We start from the raw sequence: 16,166 nt of genomic DNA on the forward strand, positions 1-16,166 counted from the left end.
TTCTCACAGCAGGCTACGATAGGATCCATGCATAAGTCACATTGGCAAAGTGTGCAAAATATCTGGTTTTCCTTTTCGTGCAGTGTTTGAAATGCTTTTTTACCGGGTGGTTGGATTAGGTCGGTTTTGTGTAGGCATTCCAGAGTATGTATTTCATAACAGCTTATCGAATATGAGAAAGTCATTCTGAGGATGCAGTCCTAATTTGAAAATAACTTTCTACTAGGTCTATTATAATTTTTTAATAAATAATTGTCTTCGTTGTTTAGTATATTCCCTATTAGGGTTATTAGGTAAATGTTTATACTGGCGATATTTAGAACCCCATAAAAAATTACAAGTAGCCATCGTTTAATATTTCTAGACAAATTATCAGGTGATGCCATTTTATGTACAATATCTACTCCACATTTGATATCATTATAAAATAAAATCATCTTTGGCGTGTTGCTAATTTCGTCTATTCTGGCAGCTTGCTGTATCAGTGTAATGAAATGATGAAACCAGTAATACATTTCTATTCTTTTTGGGTACATGCGATGTCACCTTCATATGTGCTCCAAAACCAACAATTAAGGATCCTACAGTGCGTCCTTTCACATTGGTCATAATTGGAAGCCGATCTATTTCTTTGGGACTGAATCGTACCTACAGCCGTAAGAAAAAAATTACATGATGTACGACGGTGGTCAATAAGGACAAATTAAAAAAAAACGATATTTTTTGTAAAATATAATGTAAAATGTACCTAAAGGTTCATTTTTATGAAACGTAGGTACTGAAAATCCCGACAATATGGATTATTTAAAAAAATAATCTGAAGATGACTACGAGCCTTTATCAAGCACAAGTGATGAAGATGAAGAGTGCAGTAATACTGCTTATAAAAGACAAAAGCTTAAAACAAAAACAAAACTTACTGAAGTGAAACATAAAACTAACGTGAAATCAAAACGAAAGAAGGCAAATAATTCTGAAAAAATAAACAATTCACAAGGAACTGATTTTGTTACATAAGAGGAGGCTCAGTCAATTGGCCTTAATAATAGCACGGAAAATTTGCCTTTAACCAAAAAAAAAGGATGGGGGAAAACGTAAACCCAAGAGATTGGGAACGAACTCTTAATGCAGCAGAAAGAAGAAAAGGAGAAAAATATTTAGGTTTAAAAAACAAGACAACGGCCAGTACAAACTTTCTGTTGAAAGAGAAAAACGAAAAATGAAAGCTCCATGTGAATGCAAGAATAGGCTTTTTAATTGTGATAAAGTGAGTGAAGCTAACAGGCTTCAACTTTTCACAAATTTTTGGAAAGGAATTGAAAGTTGGGAAGCAAAACAAGCTACTATAGTGTCTTTGGTGGATAAATCTACACCAGAATTTCGACGATCCAGTACTGTTTCAGAGAACTCGCGTAAAAATTCTTCTTTTAAGTACCATTTGAAGGTGGGTGATATAAGAATGCGAGTATGTAAGAAAATGTTTTTAAATACATTCTCTTTAGGGGAAAGGTCTGTACGTTCTTGGGTTATGAAATCACCCCTTGATATCCCTATTCATCGAGAAAACCATGAAAACGTAGAATCTACAAATAATATTGATTCCAGTGCTCAGACGCCCTCTAGGGATGATACAGAAAAAAGGAGAGGAATCCATCAGTTTTTAGACTCTGCCAAAAATGGAATCGCACTACTGCCGTGCTAAAACAAGCAAAGTGTATTTAGAACCAATTTGGGAAAGCAAGAGTCAACTTTACAGAGAATATGAGCGTGTCTGTCGAGAGCAGCAACTTCAACCAGCATCAAATGCTCTTTTTCATGTAGTTTTTGAAAATAAGAATATCGGGTTTTTTCTTCCTAAAAAAGATCAATGTGAGACTTGCCTAAAACACAAACTGGTAAAAATAACAAACGAAGAATACGGTGATCACCAAAACAGGAAAGTTGAATCCAGAAATGAAAAATAAATAGATAAAAAAAGGGCTGAAAACGCAAGTGAAGTGCAAGTTTATGCTGTTGATGTGCAAAAAGTTCTCCCTTGTCCAAATATAAAGGCATCTACAGCCTATTACAAAACAAAACTTAAAGTTCACAATTGGACTATTTATAACTTGGCAACACATGAAGGCACATGCTATGTTTGGCACGAAGGTACTGGAGGTCTAGAAAGTGATGTATTTGCTTCAATAATTGTGAGGTTTTTGAGAAAAGAGTTGGAAAAAAAACAAGTATCAATTAAATAATTATTTGGAGTGATGGTTGCACTTACCAAAACAGGTGTGAGACTGTTTCAAATGCTCTACTGTATTTCATTTGCCAAACAGGAGTAACTGCATATCAAAAATATTTGGAAGTGGGACACACACAAATGGAGGTAGACTCCATGCATAGCAAAATAGAAAAAAAGCTTAAGAATAAAGAGCATTACGTTCCGGCAGACTACGTGAGAGCAAAACGTGACGCAAGAACCCATCCAAGCCCTTACTGTGTAGAAAGCTTATCTTTTAAGGATTTTCTTTGTTTTTCAAATGGATACTACAAGAGTATAAGGCCTGGTTCAAAAAAAGGAGACCCTTATGTCACTGACTTAAGGTGCCTTAAGTATGTAAAAGATAGCCTTATTTGGTACAAACTACACTTTTCAGATAACTGGTTAGAGCTACCTAAGAGACCAAAACCAATTAATGAAGTTTTCCTAACACTCAATCCTCTGTACTATAAATCTCTACCAATTCAAGACAGGAAGTACAAAGACTTACAAAAATGAAAAGCTTGCCTTGAGGAGGACTACCACTTTTTTACGACAACTTGAGTCATGGCAACTAGAAAAAAGTTTTACTTACTGTTTTGTTACAAAAATGAGTAGAAGTTGTGTAAATAAAATTTTTAAAAATGTATGTTACTTTATTTCTTTGAAATTAGAGTGCAAAAAGCTGTATGTCTACATGAAAAAAGTCGTATGTAGAGTTATAACTATAAATTAAGTTGAAAAGTGTCGTATGTACAAAAAAAAAATAAGTATATCATATAATTTTTGCTGTGTAATCAAAATCATTTTAAAAGTAAAGACTAAAAAGATAAATATTTTTTATTCCCATGTTTTAAAAAAAATGCATTTAAAAGTAAATACGTTTTTTCTAGCTCCTGTAACGTACACTAATTTTACATACAACATTTTGCACTTAGGGTAACGATATAGGTTGCGTTAATTTGGGTCCTGCAACCTGTTGGGCGATGCTGAATAGACAAAATGTAGCCTAGATAACTAGCTAGCAAGCCGGTAAACGTTCACTTAGTTAGTTAAAAAGAAGTGAGTGAGTGCTAATTAGTTGGTTCATAAAAATCTGAAAATGAGCGATTTTCGAACTTACTCGTATGAACTGCAAACAGAATTTATTGAAGCTTTCCGAAATGATCCTTATCTTTGGAAAATTAGAAGCAATGATTACAAATACAGAAATATGAATCTTTAATTATACAGCAGTTTGTTAGAAATTATACGTAAGGTGGAAAGAGAAGCTAATATTGATAACGTGAAGAAAAAAATTAATTCATTAAGAGCGGGGTACCGTAAAGAACACAAAAGAGTGCGAGATAGCATGAGCACAGGTTCAGGAACTGACCAGGTGTATATTCCAAAATTATGGTATTACAGTCAGCTTGAATTTCTGAACGATCAAACGTAAGGTAAGTTGAATTATTTAGTAAAGAATTGCTCTATAGTACCTATCCAATATTCGCGTGTATTCTTTGTTATGCTTGTGTCTACATTAGGTATTTTTCTGAAGCTATTTTCTTGTTTCAATTTAATATTTCATTTGAGAATAAGCCACAATTTAAGTTTGACATTAAATTTATTTAACGTTCCCATTTAAAGTTCGGAAATTTAATTTTGATATCGATTTCCGAAGTGGAAATCCAAACGATAAAGTTAAAATGTGGCTTATTCCCTAATAAAATAGTAAATTACAGTAGATAGTTACGCTAGTGACAATGTCATGTACTTAAAAAAGAAAACGATCAAGTATTTATATAAGTGATTTATTTACAGGTGAACAATCGGCTGACAATATGGATAATAGTGAACAGGAGACAACTAATGATACTGAAAGTACATTCGATGCTGAGTATAATAGTGAAAATGATAGAGAGGTAAATAAAATATATTATTATTATAACATTCTTTGTTGCCATGACACTGCACCACTAGTGTTAAAGTAGGTTTCATACATTTCTCTGGTAGTTTTCGCATTGTTAGTGGAATTACGGTGATGTGTTTGTCGTAGTGGCGGTAATTCATCATTTCGTGGTCTTATTCCCATTTCCATAGTTCCATTTTCGTGATTTTCACTATCAAAATGCTAATGTGGACTGTACGTTTCGCTTGCTTTTTTCCTGAGAAAATTATGCAATACGCAACATGCCAAAACCATTTTGTTAATATTTTGTACATTGGTATTTATAGGCGATCGAAAAATGTGGAATCTTCCCGCCAACATTCCAAAAACATTTTCGGATAATCCTCCTAGCCCTCCATACTCTATAATTGTATATCCTCTTACTTGAGCTAGCCAGTGATTGCCTTTGTGGATATGGCTTAAGAAAATCTGTCCTCAAAGCAAAGGCTTCATCGCCAATAAATACATAGGGCAACTCTTCTGAATGTCCGCTTGGTTTTCTGGGACTAAGAAGATTTAAACTGTTGGAATTCAATTTTTGAAAGAACTTAAATTTTTATAATACTCCACCATCAGAAATACGTCCATTTGTTCCAATACCCACATAAATAAATTCATAATTAGCATTAGCAATTCCCATTAGAACAACACTATGATACCCTTTATAATTAAAAAATTGTGAACCTGCTCCAGCAGGAGGGACTATAGTAACATGTTTCCCATCAACGGCTCCTAAACAATTTGGGAATTGCCATCTACGTTCAACCTCTTCAGCAATTGCTATCCATTCTTCCTCGGAACTCGGGAACTGCACCAAAAAAAATAAGTCAGCATACTGACTTTAACTCATAAAGTCTATAATATATGAAGTATAACAATATCGTTTTTATTTACAGAGTACCAACTTCAACGTGTTGTCACCTACAACATCCACCGTCGCGGTCGTAAGCGACAAGCCAATGAGGAAATTGCTAATACAATATCTTTGATAGGCAAAAAATCAGAACGTCCTGATGATGAATACGATGCTATAGGAGAAAATATCGCATTTAAACTCCGAAATATGACTGCTACCCAACAAGGCATAGCTGAAAAACTTATCAACGAAGTTATATATTTGGGACGGTTTGAAAGATTAACTTTTAATACAACTTTACACAGCCCAGATCCACTCCAGGTACTCCAAAGACCATTGATGAACATCCCAGATGCTCCAGTACAAACGCAAGATACACAAGCCTTTAACTTGTCAGAAAACTCGCAAAGGGTTCGTATCTTAGACCACCTAGTTGATTATTTAAACTTTAATAATAATACTAATAACTTTAATAATAATATTTAAAAATATACTGCCATTTTTTATACGATCATTAGTAGTACATTTAATTGTTAAGCAATAATGTTATTAATGTGCCATTTATAAATAAAGTCTCGTTACTAGATTATTTGTACAATTTTATTTATAAAATAGATTCGATCTTTTTACCTTCGGATAACTAATTATCGAGAAGCTTATCTGACAGATTACATGCTGATCTGTCAGATAAACTTCCCGATAACTAATTATCCGAAGATGAAAAGACCGGGACTTAGATATATATATCTACTTACCTTCAAATAAGTTTTCAGTGCAGAGTAAATTGCGTCACGTATCTGAGGAATTATGTATCCCAATGCGTGCCTTGATATTGCTTATACATACATTAAATCTTTATATGTTCCTCCAGTTATCAAAAATCGTAATGTTGCACTTAAACGTTCATGAGGTGAAATAGTTTCTCTCATATACGTATCTTGTTTAGCTATAATTGGTGTAACTAAGCGCAAAAGTTCTTGGTACACCATCTCAGGAATTCTGAAATAATTATGATAATCTTCCTTATCTCCTCGTAACTCTCTAACTAAATTCACATGTGATAAACGCTCTCTTTACGTAAGCCAGTACTTTACCCACACTTTTCGATTTCGTCTTTTTTTAATAGTATTTAAAATATAATATGATAAAATTCCTAAATAGCACAAAGCATCTTCTCTCGACGACATTGCAATGAGTTATGAGTAAGTCTGCCGTGTGTCTTACCGACGGCGACCGCGATCTTTAAAACCGCGTACTTTAAGTCTGCCGTGTATCACCGACGGCGAGCCGAGTAAGTCCGCGATCTTTAAACACGCGTACTTAAAGATTGCGTGTGTATCACGCGCTTTAGATCAAAAATCGACCTGATTCGTTATTTTCTTAATCTAATAAATACTGCCAAATATCGAGGTGGACACTTTTATTTGGCCCACTTTGTATATCTAGTAAACATACACTTCTATTTACATGTGTAGATTTCAATTTTACGTATATTTCCAATTTCTTTCGAATTTCCATGAAAACCGTGCATTGCTACTTAATGACAATTAAAAAACCTACCTAATTCTAGTCAATCATAAGAAAATATGTAAACATTTTTTATATGGGATTAGCCAAAGTTGTTTGTAATAACAATTACATTTTTACCTAAACAATATTTGACGATTTGATTGCCAGTTCGGAAATTATTTTTAAAAAGAATAATAAGAACAATTGCTTACTAATCTTTTTGAAAACGATTTACGGGGTGAAAATCAAAACGTCAAATCTTTTTAGGTAAAATGTAAATGTAAATTATTACAAACAACTCTGACTATATCCCATATAACCACAATATTTAACTTAGACATGCCACGGTAGAATAGTTTCAGAACCTTACTAAGGAGACAGGCGCAAAATCTTGGTTCATTGCTATTTAAATGCATTCATTTTTTTGAATCCTGAGAAAACTAATACATACTTTTGAAAAATTTTAACGCAGACTTAAAAGATTACATTATTACCTAGGGCCGAAAGTCCCATAGAATAAACAAAAAGTTTCTTTTGAATAAAATATTTGAAATTGAAAATTACACTAAATTTTCTCTTTTTTTCACCCCTGTAATTTATTAAAATTAATATTATAGAAGTTTTCAGAGACTTTCGATTCTCGGTAATAATTTAATATTTCATTCTGCGTTTACATTTTTTAAAAATACTTATTAGTTTACTCAGGATTCGAAAAAAATGAATGCATTGCAATAGTATTAGACAAAGATTTTGCGCCCACCCACGAAGAAAAAAATATATGAAATTATTGTACAGTGATGAGCGCGCTAATAACAAGCAAAATAACGCATTTTGACCATTTTAGACTTTTGTAATCATCTTCTAAAATGGACGATGTACTGTAGACTATTAGATTCATAAGGTTAAAATAGGTCAATTTAAGCTAACTTACCTTAGTACGAAAGTTAATAACCGAAATACAGGGTGTCAAAGTTAAACTTTTATTTTATTTATTTTTGAATATTCCCTGACAGGTGTAAGATATCAACACGAAATTTTGGTTAATGGGGGTTTTTTGGGACGAAAAATATAAATTCCCCACCAAAAATTATATATTACCCAGAGGGCGCCACATGCGTCTCTCAGCGCTTATTTAATACATTCAATTTTTTATCCCCCATTCTACATAATTTTGAGATCCATATTTTTCCCCTATTATTTTTACTTTAAAAGGTATACTACATTTAACTCACTAAACTCAATCGTTATTTAGATAAACGCATGTTAAATCTACGATGCAAAATTCAATTTTTTTTTGTTATGCCACATTCTACGTAATTTTGAGATCGATATTTTCCCCTATTAGTTTTACTTAAAAAGGTTTACTAAGTTTACTCACAATGCAAAATTCAATTTTTTTACATTTCCTTGTATGTACTCGTAGTTACTAAAAACCATTTGACATATCCTTGCCATACTTGGCAGCAAGTGTAGGTATTGTCTTCTTCTTTAGGTGCCGTGTCTCTATTCAGACTTTGGCCGTCATCATGTTTACAATTTCCTGAAATCTCTTTCTATCGGCTGCTGCGCGAAATAATTCTTCTACTGTGCAGCCACACCATTGTCTAATATTACGCAGCCATGAAAGTTTCTTTCGAGCAATCCATCTCTTTCCCTCCACTTTTCCTTGTATTATAAGGCGAAGCAGATTGTATTTAGGTCCTCTAATTATATGGCCGAAGTATTCTGTTTTTCTCCTCTTTATAATGCTTATGAGCAGACGTTCCGAATTCATCATTTGAAGAACATCTTCATTGGAAGTGTGCGAAACCCACGATATCTTTAGGACTCGTCGATAGCACCACAATTCGAATGCTTCTATTTTGTTTAGCATTGTGGTTTTTAACGTCCATGTCTCACAACCATACAATAGGATAGACCACACATAACATTTCAGCACCTTCTTTCGAATATTCATCGAAAGGTTTCTATTACATAAAACTGGTTTCCAGGTCATAAAAGCCTTCCGTGATATTTCGATCCTAGTTATTATCTCTTCATCAGAGTCACAATTTACATTTAACCAGCTGCCAAGGTACTTGAAATGATTTACCCGTTCTAACTCCTCTCCATCAAGAGAAAGCTGACCTTGATCTATATTAATCTTTACAACTGCCATCCACTTTGTTTTTGAAATGTTGATTTTAAGGCCTCTCCGATAGCTTGCTTCACTGACTAGATTTAGTAGTGTCTGAAGATCTTGTAAATTTTCAGCAAGAATGGCTGTATCGTCAGCGTATCTAATATTGTTGATTACTTCTCCGCCTAGCCTTACTCCCTCTTGTCTGTCATCCAAAGCCTCCCTAAAGATTTCTTCAGAGTAAAGATTAAAAAGTGTGGGTGATAAAACACAACCTTGTCGTACTCCACGTTTTATCGGCAGTTTTTCACTACGACTGTCTCCAATTTGGAAAGAGGCTACTTGATTGTAATATAAGTATTTCAGCAGTCTTATATCGTAGTGATCAAGTCCTGCTGCCTGCAGGCAATCGAAAAGTGTATCATGTTGTACTCGGTCGAATGCCTTCTCGAAGTCGATGAAACAAACATAAACGTTCTTTCGGAATTCACAACTTTTTTGTAATAGAACGCGCATACAAAATAGTGCTTCTCTAGTTCCTAGACCATTTCTAAATCCAAATTGCTTATTACCCATTCTAGTTTCGCACAGAAGGAATACTCGGTTTTGTATAATACGTAAAAGTATCTTAAGTGTGTGACTCATCAAACTGATTAGTCTAAAATCGCTGCATTTGGTGGGCCTGCTTTTCTTTGGTAATGTTATAAACAGTGACTCCAACCAATCATCTGGTATTTTTCCTTCGTTCTAAATTTTGTTAAAGAAAGTAGTCAAGTAGGTAATGTTTTCCTCATCCAAAAGTTTAAGTAGCTCAACAGGGATTTGATCTGGTCCAGGTGCTTTATTGTTTTTGGTTTGTTGTATTGCTTTTATGACTTCTGACTTCAGTATACTGGGACCTCTGTCTAATTGGTTGTCACAGGTAGTATTTGGAGCATTTTCTCGAGAAGCATCGTCAAAAAGAACACTGATGTGTCTCTCCCATTCTTTGCACTGTTGTTCGTGATCACAAATTTTTCCATCTGCGGTTTTAAGTACGTGAGCATTTTTCTGTTTTCTAATTCCGGAGGTATATTTAAGTTTCTTGTGGAGGTTGAAACTGTCATGCTTTTTTTGGAGGTCTTCTATTTCTTTACATGAATTCTCGAGCCAAGATTCTTTGGCCTGTTTAATTTTCCTTTTTATGAGTTTGTTAATTTCGCGGTATTTGATAATATTTCTATTTTTGTATTTTCGTCGAACTTCCATCAAGTCTAGAATTTCTTGGTTCATCCATTCATTTTTTGACAACATTGTAGGTGTTTTTAAAGATTCCCTTACGTCCTCTAAAATCGAGTTTTGAATATCGTACCAACATTCGTTAATATTTCTGTTTTCGTTTGGTATATTTGATATTCTATGCATTTTACTATTTATCTGCTGTGCTATGTGTTCGCGCGTTTGGGTGTTTTTAAGGAGGTCGAGATATATCTTACTAGGCTGAGTTGGCTTTGTTAGTTTCTTTAATTTAATTTGTATTTTGGAGCAGAGTAAATTATGATTTGAGTTTATGTCGGCGCCGGGGTAAGTTCTTACATCTTCAATATTGTTCCGAAATCGATGGTTTATTAGGATGTAGTCTATTTGATTCCGTACTATTTTACCTTGATGTCCATCTTGAGGGGATTTCCACGTGTAGAGACGCCTTTCTGGAAGTTGAAACCAGGTATTTGTAATGACGAAGTCATTTTCTTGGCAGAATTCTATTAGACGCTCACCTCTGTGATTTCTCTCTCCCAAGCCGAACTTTCCGGTGATGTTTTGTGTCATCTTTTGTCCAACTTTAGCGTTAAAGTCTCCCATAATTATTGTTGTTTCGTTTTTCTTTGTTGTTTTTAGCACTTCTTCTATTTGATGGTAGAATTCTTCCATTTTCTGCTCATCTGCATCTGTAGTGGGAGCATAAACTTGGATGATATTTATATTTACAGGTTTAGCATTCAGCTGTATTAAAATTACTCTGTCTGACATTGGGATGAAGTTAGTCACATAGGTATTGTACACCCTACTAAATTAAAACAATTTGTTTTTTAATTATTTTTTTTTGTTCGTCCTGATTATTTTTGGTAATCCCAGCTTGAAATGCTTGCCTGAAGGATTGCTGTCCCATTTTTGATTGACTAAGTTGTTAGATTGCCACCAGCAATGTGTGTAAAAAAAATCAACTTGATACTAACGATCACAGGTGATCTGAAATGAACAACACATTATTGATTGTAAATGCGTGCAAAAAAATAATGCAATGCGTGTTAGTACCTATATTTTGTTAATAAATGCGTGAACAATAATTATTGTTACACGACTCAATTTTCATCTCTCAATATTTTTTAAAAGATCAGTCTAAAAAACTGATTTTTAGATTTTATCATTAATCATGAATAAAACACGAATAGGCATATATCTACGTTATGTCAATAATTGACAGTAAACTATGATATATATAAAAGTAAAATAATTTTTAAATTAACAAGTATGTAATTTTAAATATAGCTAACACATTCCTTTGGAACATTTATTACTTAATTTTTATAATAGGGTACCGATAATAATGCATTTTATGATACTATTCTTTCAGCATTTCAAAATTTCCAAGTCATAAACCACCACCCAGATGTTTACCTATTGTATCTACTACTATTGTAGTAAGTAGATTGTCTGTATTAAAATTTATTTACTTCTCTGAATAATTTTTAACCACAAGGAAAAAAAATATTTTTTTTACAATTTTACTGTACTTTAATATTATTCTGAAGCTGTTTCTTTGCGGAATCTTATGCAATTTACTATTTTTTTGGGAAATGAGCCATAGTTTAAGTTAAAAATGAAATTTATTGGCGTTTCGACTTCCACTTTAAAATGTATAATACATGTCTGAATTGCCGATATGAATGAGTCAGAATAAATTAAATTTTTAGAAGATTTCTTTTACTAAGCAACACAAACAAAATATTTTTAATATATTAATATTTTGTATTTCAATGACGACTTCCGAAGTGGAATCAATAAATTTCATTTTTAACTTTAATTGTGGCTTATTTACAAATAAAATAGTAAATTTCACTATACCTTTTTATCGAAGGTTGTTCATGCTAAACCGCATAGTTTTAGAAATATTGACGAAAAACGTAAAAAACTACTAATTTGCCGATTTCTCCCCCCTTCCTCCTCCAAACCCGACGCTCAAAATGGTGACTTTATGTGACTGAACATTATGTGGACCATAATTAATATATAACAATTTGGTATTGGAGGATAACTTTCACTTTGGTTGTCTCTGGGTTATGCCATTTTTTGGATCAATTGTATCATACTATTTTTAAATTTTGTTTGGTCAGTTTAAAATTCAATGTAGCAGAATTATTAGCTAAAAACTAGTCTTCTTTTTTTTTCCTGCCTTATCCATTGCGGATATGCGGATATGACATTAACATGGCAATTAATATTTTGTTGGCGACTTGTCTAACCTAAATAGTTGGATTAGAGATATTAAACAAACACAATCCTAAATAACATAATTAGTAGTAATTAGTTTGATTTTTTTGAGTTGGAACGATGTTAGGTTGAACCTAGCCGCTAGCTGCTCGTGATTGTGGCTGTGGGAACCAATAATTTTTCTTCTTTTCTGATCTATTGGACCACATTAATTATCAAAATATCAAGTTGGTATAATTTAAAATTTATATCGATGTTTTTGTGTTGGTAATGCTAATATCAACAAATTGTTGACAACAATAATATAAATACAATTTTATTTCCTAAAATTACCTTTTCCTTACGCCTTTTTGCGCCTGGAGTGTTATTTTGTTTTGTTCTTTTTACCTATTATTGTATTACTTGCTAATTGCAGTGCCAGTGTTTTGTTTATATTATTATTATTATTTACCATCGATTATCGATAAATATACGACAATAGTAATAGACGATAAGAAGTAATTACTTAATACAAAAATCATACCCATAATTCAAATAACTCAAGTTGAGTGAATTAATTATTTAAAGAAGTTGCTGTTCGGAGGTAAGTCAAGTTTATATTATTTATAACTATCATATAAATATTCCGTTATGTTTATAATGGAAATCGTTATCAAAGTAAAATAAGAACAATAATTTGTTGAAAAGCTGTGAACACGTGTGTAACAACACGTGTGTACAACAGGTGTTGTACACATATGTACAACAGGTGTTATACATTATACACGTGTGCACAACAGGTTTTATACACGCGTTTACCGTGTTGTACAGAACTGTGTAAGAACATGTGTTGTATTAATTTGTCCATAAGCTATGTACACGTGTGTAACAGCACGTGTTGTACACATGTGTACAACAGGTGTTATACATGTGTGCACAACAGGTGTTGTATACGTGTGTAACAACACATGTTGTACACATGTGTACAAGAGGTGTTGTACACATGTGTACAACAGGTGTTATACACGTGTGCACAACAGGTGTTATACACGTGTTTACCCATGTACAACAGATATACACACCTTATTAACAAATTATTGTTCTTAATTTCTTTATTTATCAAAAGAAATTAAGAACAATAATTTGTCGATAAGGTGTGTATAACACGAACACGTGTTATACACATGTATACTTGTGTACAAGAGATGTTGTACACACCTTATCAACAAAATATTTTTCTTAATTTCTTTTGATAAATGTAAAGAAATTAGGTCAATGCTTTGTTGATAAGGTCTGTACAACACGTATTGCACATGTCTGTACCTATTACCTATGTTATAATGACCAAACGTCCTGTAAAAACGGGATTCTCCCGTTTTTAAGCTGCAAAATCGTTGGTTTTGTTTATTATAGGCCACACATTTTACATCAAATTACATATTCATAGGTGAATTGATAAAGGTTTATATCTCAAATCGGCTAAAAAGAACATGTTTTAATGATTAGGTCTCGATGGGGGCCACTGAGGAGTATCACCCCCAAGGCCCAAACCCTCTCACCCTAACCTATGTACAACAGGTGTTCTACATACCAACCTTACTATCAATAAATTATTGTTATCAATTTCTTTCGATAACCATTTCCGGTGTGGAAATCGAAACGTTGAATATTTTTAGTTACATATGTAATTGTCATTTCAACCTAATTGTAATCTGCTAATCACATATAAACATAGCATTTAAAAACATGCCACAAGCTACAAATCAACAGTTTTAGAACCCTATTGTTAGGTCTTATTTACGATTTTGGTTAAATTTTATCAACAGTTTTGCTAAAAGTAGGTATAATTATAATTTTTGTTAAATGTGGCTTTTATAATTCTAATAGTTGAAAGGATGAAGTTAATAAAAATAAAAGCATTCTGATTCTAATTGAATACCTAAATTTTTTTATACAGTGGGTCTGCTTAACATGGAACCATGTGGGAAACTTTTTTATTATTTATTTTACCACAAAAAGACATTCGTTATAAATGCTCTGCATGGTCTTAAACCCAAGAAACAATTATCAGATATAATATTTTGTCAATAGTATACCAAGAATGTCAAAAAATATTATTCTTGCTCAAGATTAAAGTATATATGGAAAATTGATAAATGTTGTAAATTACAACTTGTAATGTACAGTTACACTCTACTGATTGAAAAAAAACCAAAATGTTTCACAAGTTACAGATACCCAACATCATTTTTATTTATGATACCCCCTTATTTTTAATTTATATAAAGTCTAAAAACTAAAATTCAATCATATCAAATTTTATCAAATATTTTATGTGATGTACGTCAAGAAAATACAAATTTCTCTCAAGAGTAAAGTACATTTATTTTTCACAATATTTCAATTAGAAGGATGTAATTGCATATTAAAATATAATTTTTAATTCCGAACAATTTTCAATATTGTGAAAAATAAAAGTATTTTACTGTTGAGCTAAATTCATATTTTTTGATATACATTTGATATCTGATGATTGTATCTTAGTTTCTAGACCATGCAGAGCTTTTTATAAAATCTCTTTCATAGAATATATTTTGTATAATAATTCCCAGAATATATATCTTTCGTAAAATTAATAATAATTTAGTTGTCATAAATAAAAATGATGTTGGGTGTCAATTTGAGAAAAATTAAAAAACAATTTTTAATTAGAAGAGTGAAATTGCATATTATAATATAATTTTTAATTCCAATCAACGTTTCTTAATAACATTTTTCGATATTGTGAAATATAAATCTACTCTTGAGCGAAATTCATATTTTTTTACCTACCTCATACACTATTTATAAAATTTGATATCTGATGATTGCATCTTGGGTTTAAAACCATGCAGATCATTTTATAAAGAATGACTTTTTGTTATAAAATTAGAAGACACACGCAGACACAGTGTATAAGTTGTTTATGTATTATATAGTGATGAGATGATTTTTGTATCCATATCGACATTTATCGTTAATAAATAAATTTTATAAAGGATAACAAATTTAATTTTCATTTCAGACATTATGGCACTTAAGAGGAAACAGTAGCGATCAACAGGTGGCCAAAACGCGTTCCAAGATTACGGCTGTAATTTTGAATATTTTTTCGAGATATTTGGCACACGTATTCGTAATATAATAAAGAATGGCGGCACAGAGCCCAATTTGAAAAATATATTAATATGTGGAAATTACTCTGTAATTAAATACAATATTAAAAAAACGAGCCTGTACCGCCATTAAGAAGAACAAAAAAATACACTTTCTTCAAATAAATTTTTTTATCCGATGCCTAGATTTTGTGTCATTTTGGAACTACTAAAATTTTTTATTTCATTAGTAGTTCCAAAATGACACAAAATCTAGGCATCGGATAAAAAAGTTTATTTGAAGAAAGTGTATTTTTTTGTTCTTCTTAATGGCGGTACAGGCTCGTTTTTTTAATATTGTATTTAATTACAGAGTAATTTCCACATAATAATAGATTTTTCAAATTGGGCTCTGTACCGCCATTCTTTATTATATTACGAATACGTGTGCCAAATATCTCGAAAAAATATTCAAAATTACAGCCGTAATCTTGGAACGCGTTTTGGCTACCTGTTGATCGCTACTGCATCACCTTAAGAGTACAAGTCAAGTTTGGAACTTCTTTGAAAAAGTTGACGAAAAGAGTGCCAAGTGCAATATTTGCAAAAAATAATACGTTGTGCTGGGAACACAACAAATTTAATAGGCCATATTCGGAATGTCCATAAATCCCCGTTGTCAATGTCAATGCCAACTAAAAGAAACCATGACATTAGTGAATATGCCAGCACTGCTAGCAGTTCCAACACTGATGCCACACAAATACCACCTGTCACTGATGCTACACAAATACCATCAGTATCATCAGTAAATGAGTTGAGTGATGTAGATTTTGATGCAGGACCATCTTCAAAACGTCCGAAGCTCCAACAGTCCATAAAGAATAGTTTTGAAGAAATAATTTCCTACACAACAAAATCAG

At 32.4% G+C, this 16,166-nt stretch overlaps 1 pseudogene; it reads right to left on the bottom strand.

Moving 5' to 3' along the window:
* Positions 1-4,530: 4,530 nt before the first annotated feature.
* On the bottom strand, positions 4,531-13,017 carry LOC114335222 (uncharacterized; annotated as a pseudogene).
* Positions 13,018-16,166: the final 3,149 nt, after the last annotated feature.

Source organism: Diabrotica virgifera, chromosome 9 (genome assembly GCF_917563875.1).
Source record: "Diabrotica virgifera virgifera chromosome 9, PGI_DIABVI_V3a".
Lineage (NCBI taxonomy): Eukaryota > Metazoa > Arthropoda > Insecta > Coleoptera > Chrysomelidae > Diabrotica > Diabrotica virgifera.